Below are 20084 nucleotides of genomic sequence, written 5' to 3'. Positions count from 1 at the left end.
TGTGGGATCTTAGTTTCCCAGCCAGGGATCGAACACACGTCCCCTGCATTGGAAGGTGAATTCTTTACCACTGGACCACAGGGGAAGTCCCTATATTCTTTTTAATATTCTTTTCCATTATGATTTATCATGGGATATTAAATATAGTCCCCTGTGCTATACAGTAGGACCTTGTTGTTTATCCATTCTATATATAATAGTTTGCATCTGCTAACCCCAAACTCCCACTCCATCCCTCCCTTACCCCCTTTCCCCTTGGCAAGTACAGGTCTGTTCTCTATGTCTGTGAGTCTGTTTCTGTTTCCTAGATAGGTTCATTTGTGTCATATTTTAGATTCCGCATATAAGTGATATTATATGGTATTTGCCTTTCTCTTTCTGACTTACTTCACTTAGTATGATAATCTCTAGTTACATTCATGTTGCTGCAAATGGCATTATTTCATTCTTTTTTTATGGCTGAGTAGTATTCCATTGTTCATAGGTACCTCATCTTCTTTATCCATCCCTCTGTCAGTGGACATTTAGGTTATTTCCATGTCCTGGCTATCGTGAATAGTGCTGCTGTGAACATAGGGGTGTATGTATCTTTTTGAATGATAGTTTTGTCCAGATATATGCCCAGGAGTGGGATTGCTGGATCATATGGCAACTCCATTTTTAGTTTTTTTTGAGGAACCTCCATACTGTTCTCCATAATGGCTGCACCAACTTACATTCCCACCAACGGTGTAGGAGGGTTCCCTTTTCTCCACAACCTTTCCAGCATTTGTCATTTGGTCTTAAAATTTTAAGTCTTTAATCCATTTTGAGTTAATTTTTGTGAGTGGTATGAGATAGGGGTCTAGTTTTATTCTTTTACGTGTGAATGTTCAATTTTCCCACCATCGTTGTATTGAAGAGACTGTCTTCTCAGCTGAGTATTCTTGGCTCCCTTAATAAATACTAGTTGACTGTGTATGAATGGGTTTATTTTCTAATAAATAGGCTCTCAATTCTATTCCATTGGTATATGTGTCTGTTTTTATGCCAGCACCAAACTGTTTTGATGACTATAGCTTTATAATATAGCTTGAAATCAGGAATGATGCCTCCTGCTTTGTTCTTCTTGGTCAGGATTGTTTTGGCTCTTTGGGGTCTTTTGTGGTTCCATATAAAATTTAGAATTATTATTTCTACTTCTGTTAAAAAATGCCATTGGAATCTTGATAGAGATTGCACTGAATAGTTGGCTTGGGTAGTATGGATGTTTTAACAGTATTAATTCTTCCAATCCAGAGGCATGGCATGCCTTTCCATTTATTTGTGTCTTCTTTAGTTTCTTTTATCAACGTCTTATAGTTTTCAGCATAGAGATTTTTCATTTCCTTGCATAAATTTATTCCCGAGTATTTATTGTTTTTGATGCTATTGTAAATGGGATTATTTTCTTGATTTCTTTTTCAGATAATTCGTTGTTAGTGTACTGAAACACCACTGATTTTTATTTATTTATTTTTTGGCTGCATTGGGTCTTTGTTGCTGTGAGTGGGCTTTCTCTAGTTGCAGCGAGCAGGGGCTACTCTTTGCTGTGGTGTGCAGGTTTCTCACTGCGGTGGCTTCTCTTATTGCGGAACATGGACTCTAGGAGTGTGGGCTTCAGTAGTTGTGGCACGTGGGCTCAGTAGTTGTGGCTCGCAGGCTCTAGGGCGCAGTCTCAGTAGTTGTAGCGCACGGGCTTAGTTGAGGCATGTGGGATCTTCCCGGATCAGATCGAACCCCTGTCCCCCGCACTGGCAGGTGGATTCTTAACCCCTGCGTCACCAGGGAAGTCCCCACCGCTGACTTCTTAATGTTAATCTTGTGTCCTGCAACTTTACTGGCATTATTTCTTAGTTCTAACAGTTTTCTGGTGGAGTCTTCAGGGTTTTCTGTATATAAAATCATGTCATCTACAAATAGAGACAATTTTATTTCTTCCTTTTCTTTTTTAAATAAATTGGGCGTATTTTTTAAAGCTTTAAAAAAAATTTTTTTTAATTTTATTTATTTTTGGCTGTGTTGGGTCTTTGCTGCTGTGCGTGGGCTTTCTCTAGTTGCGGTGAGTGGGGGCTACTCTTCATTGTGATGCGCAGGCTTCTCATTGTGGTGGCTTCTCTTGTTGCGGAGCACAGGCTCTAGGCGTGCGGGCTTTAGTAGTTGCAGCTTGCGGGCTCTAGAGCACAGGCTCAGTAGTTGTGGCACACAGGCTTAGTTGCTCTGCGGCATGTGGGATCTTCCCGGAGCAGGGCTCGAACCCATGTCCCCTGCATTGGCAGGCAGATCCTTAACCACTGCGCCACCAGGGAAGCACCCCCCCTTTTTTTTGGTCAGCACCTATCTTTATTTTGACCAGACACACGAGTCAGACGATACTCCCAACAATCAGACCATTAGGGCTTGTAAGCAAAACAGGCAAAAATGGGGAACTAACCAGGACCAGCGTCTACCATTTTCCATGTGTTCACAAGTCTTTTTTTTTTTTGAGTTGGCCTTGAGTATGAATTTAGAGAATGCTAGCAGAATATCAAATAGTAACGTGAAGAGACCCTATATGCACACACTGGACCTGTCATGCCCAGCTCCCCTCACCTGCTACCTTTGACTGAACAAGACAGGAAGGAATTATTAAACTATTAGGTAGGATGAAGTTATCCAGCAGGAGGCACACCTCCAGCTCAGGTTTGAGACACCAGATCTCAGAGTAAAGGAACTTATGTTAGGTGGTCTGTAAAAAGTAATAGAAGACTAAGGCTTGGAAAGAGGATAAACAAGGAGGCTTTAAAAAATCTCTTCTCCTGGATGACCTGTTTAAGACAGAAACAATACACCTTCCAATTTGACCCATTTCTGACTGAAAGTCATGCCAAGGTTGAACCTTAAGGAAAACTAAGTTTAAACCTCTTACAGAATAGCTCACCCCCACCTAGGGGTGGGGACAAGACAACAGTTTTTAATGAATATTACAGAGGCATAACTTCAAACTTAAAAATGGCCTGAGACATCCCAGTGATATGCTGTAGCGAATCATGAGTCAAAGGGTTAGTCACATGTATACTGTGGGTCACATGACTCATGAACATGCCAAGTAGGCCGTGTTGCTTGGAAGTTTATCTAGTTTCTGGTCTGGTCCTGCCTTTAGTAATCCTGCAATGGCACTTGGGCACACAGTGAGGCCTTTGGCACCATTTCCCTATAACCTAGCCCACACCCCTCTGCTCATCCTCAGGTGATTGGTCTGTTTGTGCCAGTACCCTTGGAAGGTGAGGGTTTGATGGGCCTCCTGCAAGTGTCTTGGTCGTGTGTGTTGCTGCTGGTGTGTTTCAAATACTACTGAAAATATGGGTTCTGAGCATTTTCCTGGTACTGGGTCCAACAGGAAACTGCCCCGTGGTCACCTCTCCACTGGACCCGGGGTTATTCTTCCTCATTTTTTCTTTCTTTTCTCCTCAGACTTGTAGTAGGGGTTCCACAACATGAAAAGCAGAAGTATGAGAGGGATGAGAAAGTAGGAGGTGTAGACAGATATAAGGAATAGTCATTCATGGAAAGTCTTAGGTCCTTGTCCTCTGAAACAACTGGCTTTGGAGAAATCCTCGAGTAGAAATGTGGAGAGGATTAGAATCAGAGTTGTCATGGTGTGAACCAAGTAGATGATTGCAGGGGTGTGGATCCACCTGCAGCCTTCTTTGAAGAAGGCATATGTTGCAATGGGAAAGAAGGGCAGCTGAAACACGAGCTCCCAAAACAGGACGGACTTAAACCACACCGGGGGGTTCTGTAGCAGGGGGTCTTTGAACTCCTCAGTCTACCACTGCCGCAGGTTTCTCAGCTCCACGGGGATCTCAGAGATCACGCGGCAGCACCGCCTGCAGGTCCACGAGCAGGGTGAAGGGGATGTAGGAGAGGAAGTAGAGACCCAGCAGCCACTCCAGGCCACGCCAGGCACCCAGAGGCCCCATCATCCATCAGTTGGGCAGAGCGGGAGCCGAGACTCTTTTTTTTTAATAGTTTCCAACCCCTCCCTTCCTTCTTTCCTTCTTTCCTTCCTTCCTTCCTTCCTTCCTTCCTTTCTATTCGTTCATTCTGCTGTGCTGGGCCTTAGTTGCAGCATGCGGGATCTTCATTGCCACACACAGGATCTTTAGTTGCACATGCAGGATCTTTTAGTTGTGGCATGTGGGATCTTTTAGTTATGAAATGCAAACTCTTAGTTGCGGCATGTGGGATCTAGTTCCCTGACCAGGGATCGAACCCAGGCCCCCGGCATTGGAAGTGTGGAGTCTTAGCCACTGGACCACCAGGGAAGTCCCCCTTTTTGATTCTGATGTCTTTTACTTATTTTTCTTGCCTAATTGCTCTGGATGGGACTTTCAATACTGTGTTGAGTAGGAGTGCTGAGGGTGGGCACCATTGTCTTGTTTGACAATGAGTTTGGGAATGTTCCCACCTCTTCGATTTTTTAGAAGAGTATGAGAAAAATTGATGTTAATTTTTCTTTAAATGTTTGGTAGAATTCACCAGTGAAGCCATCTGGTCCTGGGCCTTTCTTCATTGGGAGATTTTTGCTTACTGATTCATCCTCCTTGCTAGTAATTGATCTGCTCCAATTTCTTCCTGATTCAGTCTTGGTAGCTTGTATGTTTCCAGAAATTTATCCATTTATTCTAGGTTGTCCAACCTGCTGGCATATAATTGTTCATTGTGGTCTCTTATTTCTATAGAATTGGTAGTAATCTCCCCACTTTAATTTCTGATTTTACTAACTTGAGTCTTCTCTCTTTTTTAGTCTATCTAGCTAAAGTTTTGCAAATTTCTTGATATTTTCAAAGAACTAACTTATCATTCCATTGATTTTCTGTATTATTTTTCTATTCTCCATTGCATCTATATCTACTCTTTATTATTTCCTTTCTTCTGCTAGTTTTGGGTTTAGTTTGTTTTTTTTCTAGTTACTTAAATTATAAAGTTAGGTTGTTGATTTGAGATCTTTCTTGGTTTTTAGTGTAAGTGTTTATAGCTAAAAAATTTCCCCTTAGGGAATTCCCTTGTGGTCCAGTGGTTAGGACTCAGCGCTTTCACTGCTGAGGGCCTGGTTCAATCCCTGGTTGGGGAACTAAGATCCCACAAGCTGTGTGGCATGACCAAAAAAAAAAAAAAATTCCCCTTAGTACCAATTTTGCTGTGTCTCATAAGTTTTGGTATGCTGTGTTTTATTTTCATTTATCTTTAGGTATTTCTAATATCCCTTGTGATTTATTTTTTGACTCCTGTTTTTTAAAGTGTATTAATTTCCACAATTTTGTGTACTTTCCAGTTTTCTTTGTACTTGATTTCTAACTTCATCTTATTGTGGTCAGAGAAGATACTTTGTAAGACATTTATCTTTTTAAAATCTATTGAGACTTAATTTGTTGCCTAACATACGCTCTATCTTGGAAAATGCCTCAGGTGTACTTGAGAAGAATGTATATGATGTTTTTGTTGGGTGGTGTTCTGTATATGTCTGTTAGGTCTAGTCCTCTATTTCCTTAATTATCTTCTGTCTGGTTGTTCTATCCATTCTTGCAAGTGGGGTATTGATGTCTCCAACTGTTATTGTAGAAATGTCTCTTTCTCCCTTCAATTCTGTCCATTTTTGCTTCCTATATTTTAATGGTTGGTCATTAGGTGCTTAAACATTGTAATTGTTAAAGTTTCTTGCTGTATTGAAACTTTTATTAATATATAATGTCCTTTTTTGTTTTGTAACCTTTTTTGATTTAAAGTCTATTATGTCTGATGTTAGTATATCCATTCCTGCCCTATTTTTGTTACAATTTGCATGGAATATTTTTTTTATTCTTTCACTTTCAACATGTTTGTGTTTTTGGATCTCAAGTGAGTTTCTTGTAGGCAGCATATACTTGGATCATGTGTATTCATCCATTCTGCCCATCTCTGTCTTTTGAATGGAGAGTTGAATCCACTTACATTTAAAGTAATTACCAATAGGGAGAGACTTCTGTTATTGTGATATTTGTTTTTTGTTTCCTATATGTCGTATAGCTTTTTTGTCCTTCATTTGCTGCGTTCCTGTCTTCTTTCATGTTTAGTTGATTTTTTTTTTTTAGTGAAATGTTTAAATTTCTTCTTTGTATATTCTATAGCTATTTTTTCCAGTTACCATAGAGATTACATTGAACATAAAGTTATAGTATTCTAATTTGAATTTATAGCAGGTTCATAACATACAAAAACTGGTCCTTTACAGCTCCATCCCCAACCATTTCACTTGTTGATGTCATAAAATTGCATCTTCATACATTGTGTACCCAATGCATAAGTAATCATTCTTTTAAATGTATGTTTCCTAAATTATGTAGAAAACCAAGATTTGGAGTTACAAACCAAAGTTACAGTAATATACTTTTACATTAATAATTTTTTTCTTTAGATGTATTAGTCTCCTAAATCACATAGAAAACAAAAAGTACAGTTACAAATCATTTTTATAATAATACTAGCTTTTATTATTACCCATGTATTTACCATTATTGAAATATTCATTTCTCCATATGGCTTTGAGGTACTGTCTAGGGTCCTTTCATTTCACCTTGGAGGTCTCCCTTGAGCAGCACTTAGTGGTCACAAATTTCCTCAGCTTTTGTATATCTAGGAATATCTTAATTTCTCCCTCACTTTTGAAAGACAGTTTTGCTGGGTAGAGGACTTTTGGTTGACTTTTTAATTTGAGCACTTTGAATATACTGACCTACTGACTTCTTGCCTCCAGTTTTTTTTTTTTTCCCTATGAGTTTGTTTTTTGAAGTATACTTGACCTACAACACTACAACACAGTGATTTGATATTTCTGTGAATTACAAAATGATAAGTCTAGTTACCATCTATCACCATACAAAGACACTATATTATTATTGACTATATTCCCCACACTGTACATTTCATCCCCATGACTCATTTATTTTGAAACTGGAAGTTTGTACCTCTTAATTTCTCTCGCCTATTTCACTCATCCCCCACCCTCTCCCCTCTGGCAAGCACCTTTTTGTTTCTGTATCTATGATTCTGTTTCTGTTGTATTATATTTGTTCATCTGTTTTGTTTTCTAGATTCCACATGTAAATGAAACCGTACAATATTTGCCTTTCTCTGTCTGACTTATTTCACTTGGCATAATGTCTCTAGGCCCATCCATATTGTTGTAGATGGCAAGATTTCATTCTTTTTTATGGCTGATAAGATATTCCATACACACACACAGACCCCACATCTTCTTTATCCAGTCATCCATTGATAGACACTTAGGTTGCTCCATATCTTGGCAGTTGTAAATAATGCTGCAATGAACATAGGGGTGCACATGTATCTTTTTGAATTATTGTTTTTATTTTCTTTGGAAAAATACCCAGAAGTGTAATTGCTGGATTGTATGTTAGTTCTATTTTTAATTTTTTGAGGAACCTCCATACTGTTTTCCACAGTGGCTGCACTAATTTACATTCCCGCCAACAGTGCACAAGGGTTCCCTTATCTCCACATCCTCCAGTTTGATTCTGATTATTTTGCATGTAGCTGTCCAGTTTCCCAACACCATTTATTGAAGAAGCTCTCTTTTCCCCATTGTATGTTCTTTTTTTTTTTTTTTAATATTTTTACTAATTTTTGGCCATGGTATTCTATTTATTTATTTATTTATTTATTTATTTATTTTTGGCTGTGTTGGGTCTCCGTTTCTTTGTGAGGGCTTTCTCTAGTTGTGGCAAGCGGGGGCCACTCTTCATCACGGTGCACGGGCCTCTCACTATTGTGGCCTCTCTTGTTGCGGAGCACAGGCTCCAGATGCACAGGCTCAGCAGTTGTGGCTCACGGGCCTAGTTGCTCTGCGGCATGTGGGATCTTCCCAGACCAGGGCTCGAACCTGTGTCCCCTGCATTAGCAGGCAGATTCTCAACCACTGCACCACCAGGGAAGCCCCTTCCCCATTGTATATTCTTGATTCCTTTGTCATAGATTAATTGCCCTTGTAAGTGTGGGTTCATCTGGGCTCTCTATTCTGTTCCATTGATCTATGTTTTTTGTGCCCTTACAATACTGTTTTGATTACTGTAGTAGCTCTTTGTAGTATAGTTTAAAATCAGGGAGCATAATACCTCCAGCTCTGTTATTCTTTCTCAAGATTGTTTTGGCCACTCAGGATCTTTTGTGTTTCCATACAAATTTTAGAATTATTTATTATAGTTCTATGAAAATGCCATTGATATTTTGATAGGGATTGCAATGAATTTGTAGATTGCCTTAAGGAGTATCGTCACTTTAACAATATTAATCCTTCCAATCCATGAGCACAATATATCTTTTCATTTAAAAAATTTTTTTTTAACTTTTAATTTTATATTGGAGTATAGTTGATTAACAGTGTTGTGGTAGTTTCAGGTGTACAGCAAAGTGTTTCAGTTATACATGTATCTATTCCTTTTCAAATTCTTTTCCCATTTAGGTTGTTACATAATATTGAGCAGAGTTCCCTGTGCAATACAGTAGGTACTTGTTGGTTATCCATTTAAAATAAAGCAGTGTGTACTTGTTAATCCCAAACTCCCTAACTATCCCTTCCCCCCACTCTTCGCTCCAGTAACCATAAGTTCCTTCTCTAAGTTTGTGAGTCTGTTTCTGTTTTGTATCATTTCTTTTTAGATTCTGTATATAAGTAATATCATGTGGTATTTGTCTTTCTCTGTCTGACTTACTTCACTCAGTATGACAGTCTCTAGGTCCATCCATGTTGCTGCAAATGGCATTATTTCATTCTTTTAATGGTTGAGTAACATTCCATTGTATATATGTACCACATCTTCTTTATCTGTTCCTCTGTCAGTGGACATTTAGGTTGCTTCCGTGTCTTGGCTATTGTAAACAGTGCTGCAGTGAACATTGGGGTGCATGTATCCTTTTGTACCATGTTTTTCTCCAGATATATGCCTAGGAGTGGGATTGCAGGATCATATGGTAGCTCTGTTTTTAGTTTTTTAAGGAACCTCCATACTGTTCTCCATAGTGGCTGTACCAATTTACATTCCCACCAACAGTGTAGGAGGGCTCCCTTCTCTCCACACCCTCTCCAGCATTTATGGTTTATGTATTTTTTGCTGATAGCCATTTAAAAAAATTTATTTATTTATGTATTTATTTATTTATTTTTGTCTGTGTTGGGTCTTTGTTGCCGCACGTGGGCTTTTCTCTAGTTGCGGCGAGTGGGGGCTACTCTTCGTTGCGGTGGCTTCTCTTGTTGCAGAGCATGGGCTCTAGGTGCGCGGGCTTCAGTAGTTGAAGCATGCAGGCTCAGTAGTTGTGGATCATGGGCTCTAGAGTGCAGGCTCAGTAGTTGTGGTGCATGGGCCTAGTTGCTCCATGGCATGTGGGATCTTCCCAGACCAGGGCTCATACCTGTGTCCCCTGCATTGGCAGGTGGATTCTTAACCACTGTGCCACCAGGGAAGTCCTGATGATAGCCATTTTGACTGGTGTGAGGGGATATCTCATTGTAGTTTTGATTTGCATTTCTCTAATAATTAGTGATGTTGAACATCTTTTCATGTGTCTCTTGGCCATCTGTATGTCTTCTTTGAAGAAATGTCTATATAGGTCTTCTGCCCATTTTTTGATTGGGTTGTTTGTTTTGATGATATTAAGCCGCATGAGCTGTTTGTAAATTTTGGAGACTAATCCCTTGTTGGTCACATCATTTGCAAATATTTTCTCCCATTCTGAGGGTTGTCTTTTCATTTTGTTTATGGTTTCCTTTGCTGTGCAAAAGCTTTTAAATTTAACTAGGTCCTATTTGTTTATTTTTGTTTTTATTTCCATTACTCTGGGAGATGGATCGAAAAAGATATTGCTGCAATTTATGTCAGAGAGTGTTCTGCCTATGTTTTTCTCTAAGAGTTTTATAGTATCCAGTCTCACATTTAGGTTTTTAATCCACTTTGAGCTTATTTTTGTGTATGGTGTTAAAGAATATTCTAATTTCATTTTTTTAACATGTAGCTGTCCAGTTTTCCCAGCACCATTTATTGAAGAGACTGTCTTTCCACCATTGTATAGTCTTGCCTCCTTTGTTGTAGATTAATTGATCATAGGTGCATGGGTTTATTTCTGGGCTTTCTATCCTGTTCTGTTGATCTACATTTTTGTTTTTGTGTCAGTACCATACTGTTTTGATGACTATAGTTCTGTAGTATAGTCTGAAGCTAGGGAGCCTGATTCCTCCAGCTTTGTTTTTCGTTCTCAAGATTGCTTTGGCTATTCAGGGTCTTTTGTGTCTCCATACAAATTTTAAGATGTTTTTGTTCTAATTCTGTGAAAAATGCCATTGGTAATTTGATAGGGATTGCATTGAATCTGTAGATTGCCATGGGGTAGTATAGTCATTTTCACAATATTGATTCTTTCAATCCAAGAACATGGTATATCTTTCCATCTGTTTGTGTTGTCTTCAATTTCTTTCATCAGCGTCTTATACTTTTCAGCGTATAGGTCTTTTGTCTCCTTAGGTAGGTTTATTCCTTGGTATTTTATTATTTTTAATGCGATGGTAAATGGGATTGTTTCTTGAATTTCTCTTTCTGATCTTTCATTGTTAGTGTATAGAAATGCAACAGATTTCTGCGTATTAATTTTGTAACCTGCAACTTTACCAAATTCATTGATGAGCTCTAGTAGTTTTCTGGTAGTGTCTTCAGGATTTCCTATGTGTAGTATCATGTCATCTGCAAAAAGTTTAACTTCTTCTTTTCCAGTTTGAATTCCTTTTATTTCTTTTTCTTCTCTGATTGCCGTGGCTAGGACTTCCAAAACTATGTTGAATAAAAGTGGCGAGAGTGGACATCCTTGTCTTGTTCCTGATCTTAGGAGAAATGCTTTCAGCTTTTCACCATTGAGTATGATGTTAGCTATCGGTTTGTCATATATGGCCTTTATTATGTTGAGGTAGGTTCCCTTTATGCCCACTTTCTGGAGAGTTTTTATCATAAACGAGTGTTGAATTTTGTCAAAAGCTTTTTCTGCATCTATTGAGATGATCATATGGTTTTTATTCTTCAATTTGTTGATGTGGTGTATCACACTGATTTGCGGATATTGGAAAATCCTTGCATCCCTGGGATAAATCCCACTTGATCATGGTGTATGATCCTTTAAATGAATTGTTGAATTTGGTTTGCTAATATATATATTTTTTATAAATTTATTTTATTTATTTATTTATTTATTTAGGCTGCGTTGAGTCTTCATTGCTGCACGTGGGCTTTCTCTAGTTGTGGTGAGCGGGAGCTACTGTTCGTTGCAGTGTGCGAGCTTCTCATTGCAGTGGCTTCTCTTGTTGCGGAGCATGGGCTCTAGGCACACGGGCTTCAGTAGCTGTGGCACGTGGGCTCAGTAGATGTGGCACACGGGCCCTAGAGCACAGGCTTAGTAGTTGCGGCACATGGGCTTAGTTGCTCCACGGCATGTGGGATCTTCCTGGATCAGGGCTCGAACCCACGTCCCCCGCATTGGCAGGCGGATTCTTAACCACTGTGCCACCAGGGAAGCCCTGGTTTGCTAATATTTTATTGAGGATTATTGCATCTATGTTCATCAGGGATATTGGCCTGTAATTTTCTTTCCTTGTGGTGTTTTATTTGGTTTGGGCATCAGGGTAATGTTGGCCTCATAGAATGAGTTCAGAAACATTCCTTTCTCTGCCACTTTTGGAATAGCTTAAGAAAGATAGGTATTTGTATGCTAACACATATATACGGAATCTAAAAAAAAAAAAAAGTTTCTTCAGAACTTAGGGGCAGGACAGGAATAAAGACGCAGGCATAGAGAATGGACTTGAGGACACAGGGAGGGGGAAGGGTAAGCTGGGACGAAGTGAGAGAGTGGAATGGACATATACACTACCACATGTAAAATAGATAGCTAGTGGGAAGCAGCCGCATAGCACCGGGAGATCAGCTCGGTGCTTTGTGTCCACCTAGAGGGGTGGGATAGGGAGGGTGGGAGGGAGATGCAAGAGGGAGGAGATATGGTGATGTATGTATATGTATAGCTGATTCACTTTGTTATACAGCAGAAACTAACACAACATTGTAAAGCAATTATACTCCAATAAAGATGTTAAAATATATATATAAATAAAACAAATAAATAAATCAAAGAAAGAAAGATAGGTATTAATTCTTCTTCAGATGTTTGGTAGACTTGACCTCTGAAGTTGTCTGGTCCTGGACTTTTGTTCGTTGGGAATTTTTTTTACTGATGCAGGTTTTTACTGGTAATTGATCTGTTCATACTTTGTATTTCTTTGTCATTCAGTCTTGGGAGATTGTACGTTTCTAGGAATTTATCCACTTCTTCTACGTTTTCCATCTCACTGGTGTATAGTTAGTAGTAATTGCTTATGATCCTTTATATTTCTGTGGTGTCAGTTTTAACTTCTTTTTCATTGCTGATTTTATTTCTTTGGACCTTCTTTCTTTTTTTCTTCATGAGTCTGGCTAAAAGTTTATCAATTTTGTTTATCTTTTCAAACAACCAGCTCTAAGTTTCATTGATCTCTTCTTTCTTTCTCTCTTTCTTTCCCTTTCTTTCTTTCTTTTTGTCTCTATTTCATTCATTTCTGCTCTGATCTTTATGGTTACTTTCCTTCTACTAACATTGGGATTTTTTTCGTTTTCTTTTTCTAGTTCCTTTAGGTGTAAAAAAGTTAGGTTGTTTATTTGAGATTTTTCTTGTTTCCTGAGCTGGGCTTGTATCGTTATAAACTTCCCTTTTAGCACTGCTTTTGCTGTATCCCATAGATTTTGGATCATTGTGTTTCCATCTTATGTTTGTCTTCAGATATATTTTGATTTTCTCTTTGATTATCCCAATGACCAATTGGTTGTTTAGTGGCATATTGTTTAGCCTCCACATGTTTGTGTTCTTTTGCAGTTTTTTCTTGTAGTTGACTTATAGTCTCAGCATTGTGGTCAGAAAAGATGCTTGATATGATTCTAGTCTTTGTAAATGTATTGAGACTTGTTTTATTGGCCTAGCATGTGATTATCCTAGACAGTGTTCCATGTGCACTTGAAAAGAATGTGTATTCTGCTGCTTTTGGATGGAATGTTTTATATATATATATATATATATATACACACACACACACACACACACATATATATATATACTTTACATATATGTGTAAATTTCATCTGATCTAATGTGTTAAGGCCAGTGTTTTCTTTTTTTTTAACATCTTTATTGGTGTATGATTGCTTTACACTGGTGTGTTAGTTTCTGCTTTATAACAAAGTGAATCAGTTATACATATACATATGTTCCCATATCTCTTCCCTCTTGCGTCTCCCTTCCTCCCACCCACCCTCCCTCCCTATCCCACCCCTCTAGGTGGTCACAAAGCACCGAGCTGATCTCCCTGTGCTATGCGGCTGCTTCCCACTAGCTATCTATTTTACGTTTGGTAGTGTATATATGTCCATGCCACTCTCTCACTTTGTCACAGCTTACCCTTCCCCCTCCCCATATCCTCAAGTCCATTCTCTAGTAGGTCTGTGTCTTTATTCCCGTCTTGCCCCTAGGTTCTTCATGACCATTTTTTTTTTCTTAGATTCCATATATATGTGTTAGCATATGGTATTTGTTTTTCTCTTTCTGACTTACTTCACTCTGTATGACAGACTCTAGGTCCATCCACCTCATTGCAAATAACTCAATTTCATTTCTTTTTATGGCTGAGTAGTATTCCATTGTATATATGAAGGCCAGTGTTTTCTATTGATTTTCTGTCTGGATGATCTGTCCTTTGATGTAAGTGGAGTGTTAGAGTCCCCTACTATTACTGTGTTACTGTCAATTTCTTTCTGTACGTTTGTTGATATTTATGTATTTAGGTGCTCCTATGCTGGGTGCATATATATTTACAATTGTTATATCTTCTTGTTGGATTAATCTTTTTATTGTTATGTAATGTCCTTCTCTGTCTCCTGTTACAGTCTTTGTTTTAAAGTCTATCTTGTCTGTTATAAGTATTGTTACTCCAGCTCTCTTTTCATTTCCATTTGCATGGAATACCTTTTTCCATCCTCTCACTTTCAGTCTGTGTGTGTCTTTAGACCTGAAGTAAGTCTCTTGTAGGCATCATGTATATGGGTCTTGTTTTTTTTTTTTTAAATCCATTCACCCATTCTATATCTTTTGATTGGAGCATTTAGTCCATTTACATAAAGTAATTATTGATAGGCATGTACTTATTGCCATTTTATTAATTGTATTTGGGTTGTTTTTGTAGTTCCTTTTGGTTCCTTTCTTCTTTTTTTGCTCTCTTCCCTTATGATTTGATGACTGTCTTTAGTGTTCTGCTTAGATTCCTCTTTTTTGGGGGGTTTGTGTATCTATTATAGGTCAAACACATTCTAACAACCCTGCATTTTTACTGTTCCCCTCACCTTAATGTTTTTGACATCATATTTTACATCTTTTAATTTTGTGTATCCCTTAACTACTTATTGTGGATATAAATGATTTTACTACTTTTGTCTTTTAAGTTTCCTACTAGCTTTGTAAGTGTTTGATCTACTACCTTTACATTTGCTTTTACCAATGAGATTTTTTTTTCCTCTTATAATTTTCATTTTTCTAGTTGTGGTCTTTTCTTTTCCGTTTAGAGAAGTCCCTTTAACATTTCTTGTAAAGCCAGATTTGTGGTGCTGAACTCTTTTAGCTTTCATTTGTCTGTAAAACTCTTTATCTCTCCTTCAAATCTGAATGATAGCCTTGCTGGGTAGAGTATTCTTGGCTGTAGGTTTTTTTTCTTTCATCACTTTGAACGTATTATGCCACTCCTTCTGGCCTGCAAAGTTTCTGCTGAAAAGTCAGCTGACAGTTTTATGGGAGTTCCATTGTATTTAACTATTTGCTTTTCCCTTGCTTCTTTTAACATTCTCTCTTTATCTTTAATTTTTGCCATTTTAATTACAATATGTGTTGGTATGAACTTCTTGGGTTGATATCATTTGGGACTCTCTCTGCTTCCTGAACCTGAATGTCTGTTTCTGTCCCCAGGTTAGGGAATTTTTTTCAGCTATTATTGCTTCAAATAAGTTTTCTGACCCTCTTTTCTCCTTCTGGGACCCTTGTAATGCAAATGTTAGTATGCTTGATATTGTCCCAGAGGTCTCTTAAACTGTACTCATTTTTTAAATATTTATTTTATTTATTTTCCTTATTTTTTGGCTGCATCGGGTCTTAGTTGCGGCACACAGGATCTTCGTTGAGGCATGTGGGGTCTTTCGTTAAGGCATGTGGTCTCTTCGTTGTGGTGCTTGGGCTTCTCTCTAGTTGCAGCTCGTGGGCTTCTCTCTAGTTGTGGTGTGTGGGTTTTCTCTCTCTAGTTGTGGTGCGTGGGCTCCAGAGCACATGGGCTCTATAGTTGTGGCATGCAGGCTCTCTTGTTGAGGCACGCAAGCTCAATAGTTGTGGCGTGAGGGCTTAGTTGCCCCGCAGCATGTGGGATCTTAGTTCCCCGACCAGGGAAAGAACCTGCATCGCCTGCATTGTAAGGAGGACCACCAGGGAAGTCCCTAAACTGTACTCACGTGTTTTTTTTGTTTTTTTTTTTTGTACTCATGTTTTAAAACTTTTTTCTTTTCAGCTTAGATTTCCACTACTGTTTTCCTGTTCACTGATCCATTCCTCTGCATCAGGCAATCTACTCTTGATTCCTTCTAGTGTATTTTTTATTTGTTATTGTATTCTTCAACTCTTTGGTTCTTCTTTATATTTTCTCTTTGTTGAACTTCTCACTCTGTTCATCCTTTCTTCTCCCAGGTTCACCGAGCATCTTTATGATCATTATTTTGAACTCTTTATTGGGTAGATTGCTTATCTCCACTTTACTTAGTTGTACTTCTGGGGTTTTGTCTTGTTTCTTCATTTGAAATATATTCCTTTGTTGTCTCATTTTGCCTAATTCTCTGTGGTCATTTGTATGTATTAGGTAGGTTGGTTACACTTCCCAATCTTGGAGAAGTGGCCATTTGTAGGAGACGTCCTTACGGGGGTCTGGTAGTACACTATGCTCTGGATGCAAACCTGTATGATCTAGGGGTGTCCTTTATATGTGCTCCATTGGCCCTTCTGTTGTGGTGGGGCTGACTACTGTGGGTGGGCTGGTAGATGGGGCTGGTCCCTGGCCCGGTTGGCTGTCAGGCCCTGCCTTGTGCAAAGGCTGCTGCGGGGTGTGGCCAGGTCCTGGCCTGGCTGGCTGTGGGCCCCAGGGCTGGAGCCTGTGCACTGGTGGGCCTCCAAATTATCTGATGATGATCTTGTTGACACTCCCTTGTATGTGACGACTTGCTTCTCTCTTGCTGCTTTCAAGATTCAATCTTTGTTTCTTTTTAATTTATTTATTTTTGGCTGCGTTGGGTCTTTGTTGCTGCACGCGGGCTTTCTCTAGTTGCGGCGAGCGGGGGCTACTCTTTGTTGCTGTGCACAGGCTTCCAATTGTGGTGGCTTCTCTTGTTGCAGAGCACAGGCTCTAGGTGCGCGGGCTTCAGTAGTTGTGGCACGTGGACTCTAGAGCACAGGCTCAGTAGTTGTGGCACACAGGCTTAGTTGCTCCGCGGCATGTGGGATCTTCCTGGACCAGGGCTTGAACTCGTGTCCCCTGCATTGGCAGGCGGATTCTTAACCACTGAACCACCAGGGAAACCCCATCTTTGTCTTTTTGAAAGTATGATTATAATGTGTCTTGGTTTGGGTCTCTTTGAATTAATCTTACTTGGAATTTGTTGAGCTTCTTGGATGTTTACATTTGTGTGTTTCACTAAACTTAGGAACTTTTCAGCCATTATGTCTTCTAATATTTTCTCTGCCCCTTTCTCTCTCTTCTTCTTCTGGAGTCTCATGATGTCCACTTGATGGTGTCCCACAGGTCCGTTAGGCTCTGTTCACTTTTTTCAATTTTTTTTCTTTTTGTTCTTCAGTCTCAATAATTTCACTGTCATATCCTAATGTTCATTAGTTTTTTCTTTTGCCTGCTCATATCTGCCTTTGAATATGCCTAGTGAATTTTTCATTGCAGTTATTGTGCTTTTCAGCTCCAGAATCTTTTTGGTTTCTCTTTAGGTTTTTTAAATCTCTGATCATTCCATTTTGTTTACACATTGTTTACTTGACTTTCTTCATATCTACCTTTAGTTCTTTGAGTATCTTTAAGACAGTTGTTTAAAATTTTTGGTAGTATATCTGTCATGAGGTCTTTTTCAGGGAAAGACTCTGTTGAATTATTTTTTCCTATGAATGGGCCACACTTTCCTGTTTCTTTGTATGTCTTGTGATTTTTTTGTTGAACACTGGCCATGTGAATCTAATAATGTGGTATTAACTCTGGAAATCAGATTCTCCCTCATCCCCAGGGTTTTCTGGGGTTTTTTTTTGTTTGTTTTTTTTGTTTTTTGATTGTTGTAGGCTGTCTCTGTGCTGAATATTGGTCTGAGGTGTAAAGTTAACATCTTCTCAGGTCTTTTCTGAGCCTTTCCCTGGACATATATTGTCACTTTCTAATTTTCTCCATATAGGAAGTTGTTTTTGAATGTCCTAGTCTTTAATGTCTGGCTCCTGAAAGAGGAAAATGCAAAAAGTGAAGGCGGGGGGAGGGCAAAAGGCCACTGGTCCTTTAAATTCCCCTGGAAGTCACTTGAGCCAGAGATGGAGGGGCTTACAATGATGGGGGAGTGGGGGAGATGAAATAGTGGCTTCCTGCCTCTTTGCACTTCAGTAATCAAGCAGCAATCCTACTCAGAGGACAGATGCTTAATATTCAGGGGACAGAGTCCTTTTTGCCCACCCTAGCTCCCACAAGCTGTGCCAGAAAACTTGCAGAGCTGCCTGCCATGTGGCTGGTGGTGGTGGATGGGTAGCTGCTATTGTACTAGCTGAAATTGACTAAAATTGCCTACAATATACCATCCATGCCTGGAAGTTGCAAGGTTTCAACAGACTCCAGAATTCCAAAATAGTTACATCAGACAGATTCTGCCAGTGTAATTGTTGTCCAGGTGGGAGAGAGATTCCTGGTGCTTCCTACCCTTCCATCTCCCCAGAATCCTCCTCCACTTCACATATGATCTGTTGGGCTGATGAACTCTGAGTTAATAGTGGAAATAGATTTAAGATCATTGTGGCCTGAAGACCACAGATCCATTTTGCAGTTATGTCCCCTGCCCCAAGTCAAGTTGTTGCTGGTTCCCAGTACATCAAGGACCAAAATCAGGTTGCCAGCACTGCTAGAAAACCATGTGGTTCTGGCCTCCGCATCTCAAGGCAAGTAACAGGAATGAAGGGCCACTGAAATAGAGATGTGAGGCTGCCTTATGAGAAAGGGAGGAAGCCAATTTATTGAGCATCTACTAAGTACTAGTTTGGGCATAGTGTACTAAATGCTGAGATGGTGATGAGTAAAGGAATGCATGAGTTCCTTGATCCCTCAGTGGGGGGGTTATATGAGTTTATTATGTTTTGGCTGGTGTCACCTTTAGGAAGACTTTGGTATCTGTAAAGGGCAAGGGTATATATGTGGGTTCACGTTTTTACACTGAAAAGATCAGAAGTTCTCAGTGTGGAAATGTGGTTGTAAGCAGACATCAAATCCGTTAGAGTAACTAGAATTAGCCATTGCCTCCCCCAATACTAGTCATTAGCTACTTGGTCTGCCCACCTTATCTCCTCAGTCAGAAGCTTTTAAGGAGATAATTTCTTGCTGTAGGCATTATGATTTGGCTTTAAAGTTATTTTATGAAAGCGTATTATCCAAAGTAGACCCAGGCCAGGGATGTATTTAATGCCTCAAGAGAGGCTTGGACACTTGGGGTATTTATAATGTGTCAACTAAGCCAGGTTTGAAATACATCTCCCAGAATTCCTTCCTTGCATAGTTTTAGGTTGGTAAGGACCACATGATCTTTTGTGAGATTCCAAAGGTAGAAACAGTGTAGCAGCCACATTCTTTTTATATCTGGAAATTCAGTGTAAAGAGGGTTTAAGTGTCTGGCACATAGTAAGAATTCAAATAGTAATGACCAGTTTAAGCCTGTGGCTGCAGGACAGCTTTTTCTATGCACTGTTCTTAGCAACTGGTACCTACCCTACCCCTGTCAATGCCCGGCAGATTACTGAAGATTTCACTACTTGCCATTGATTATGTTAAAAAGGTCTGGTCCCTCCAAACATGGGTACTGAAGTGTTTGCTGAAAATGAGCAGGCTGCAGAGGAAAACCTTTCGCCTTTTCTTGCTCCAATCAGATTCCAAGGTGGTGGGTGGTGAGGATCTAATACCTGGTTTGTTTTTTATTTCCTCTAAACAATGAAATTCCTTAACTCAACCCAGAGCATGCTTTAAAAAGCAAAACATCCCTACCCTTTACATACTGGTAAATTCCCTGCATTTACTCCAAAGTAGACTATGAGGCCTATGGCTCTGTCGCCATTTCAGTTCCACCAAATGCTTGGGGATTTTAAGGAGCTATCAACATCTTATGCCATTTGCCAAAAGAATCATGCTTTAGACTAGAAAAAGAACTATTTTGAAATTATAGAAGGGTATCAGGTGACCTGGATGACCGTGGGCTGGCCACTTCACCCTTCTGGGTCCTCCTCATCCTTGATTCTCCAGGGTCCTCAGGGAATCCCCGCTTTATGGACTATGCTCCAGTCATCCCATCTGTAGGTAGCAGTTAGCTCCAACAGGTGCTGTCAAAGGTCTTCTTGGGAGTTACATTCAGTGATGTCCCCTTTCTTGCAATGTATCATTAAGGTCACACATGTAGATTATGTTGAGATGAATTATATAAATAGCAGGGTCAAAATTATTGTGCCTTGTCTGTATAGTTCCCTTATCTCCCAAAGAAATGTCAGACAAGTAGGAGAGAAAAATCTGAAAGGAAGCACTGAGGGTTCCTTTTATGTCCACTTTTGTCAGTCATTGCTATTCAAACACGTAAGTAGCCAGTTGATGGAAA

At 39.4% G+C, this 20084-nt stretch overlaps 1 pseudogene; it reads right to left on the bottom strand.

The window, feature by feature from the left end:
- Window positions 1-3328: 3328 nt before the first annotated feature.
- LOC133094526 (sigma intracellular receptor 2-like) lies at window positions 3329-3983 on the bottom strand (annotated as a pseudogene).
- Window positions 3984-20084: the final 16101 nt, after the last annotated feature.

This window comes from Eubalaena glacialis, chromosome 7 (genome assembly GCF_028564815.1).
Source record: "Eubalaena glacialis isolate mEubGla1 chromosome 7, mEubGla1.1.hap2.+ XY, whole genome shotgun sequence".
Classification (NCBI taxonomy): domain Eukaryota; kingdom Metazoa; phylum Chordata; class Mammalia; order Artiodactyla; family Balaenidae; genus Eubalaena; species Eubalaena glacialis.
This window is presented reverse-complemented; position numbering and strand designations above follow the sequence as displayed.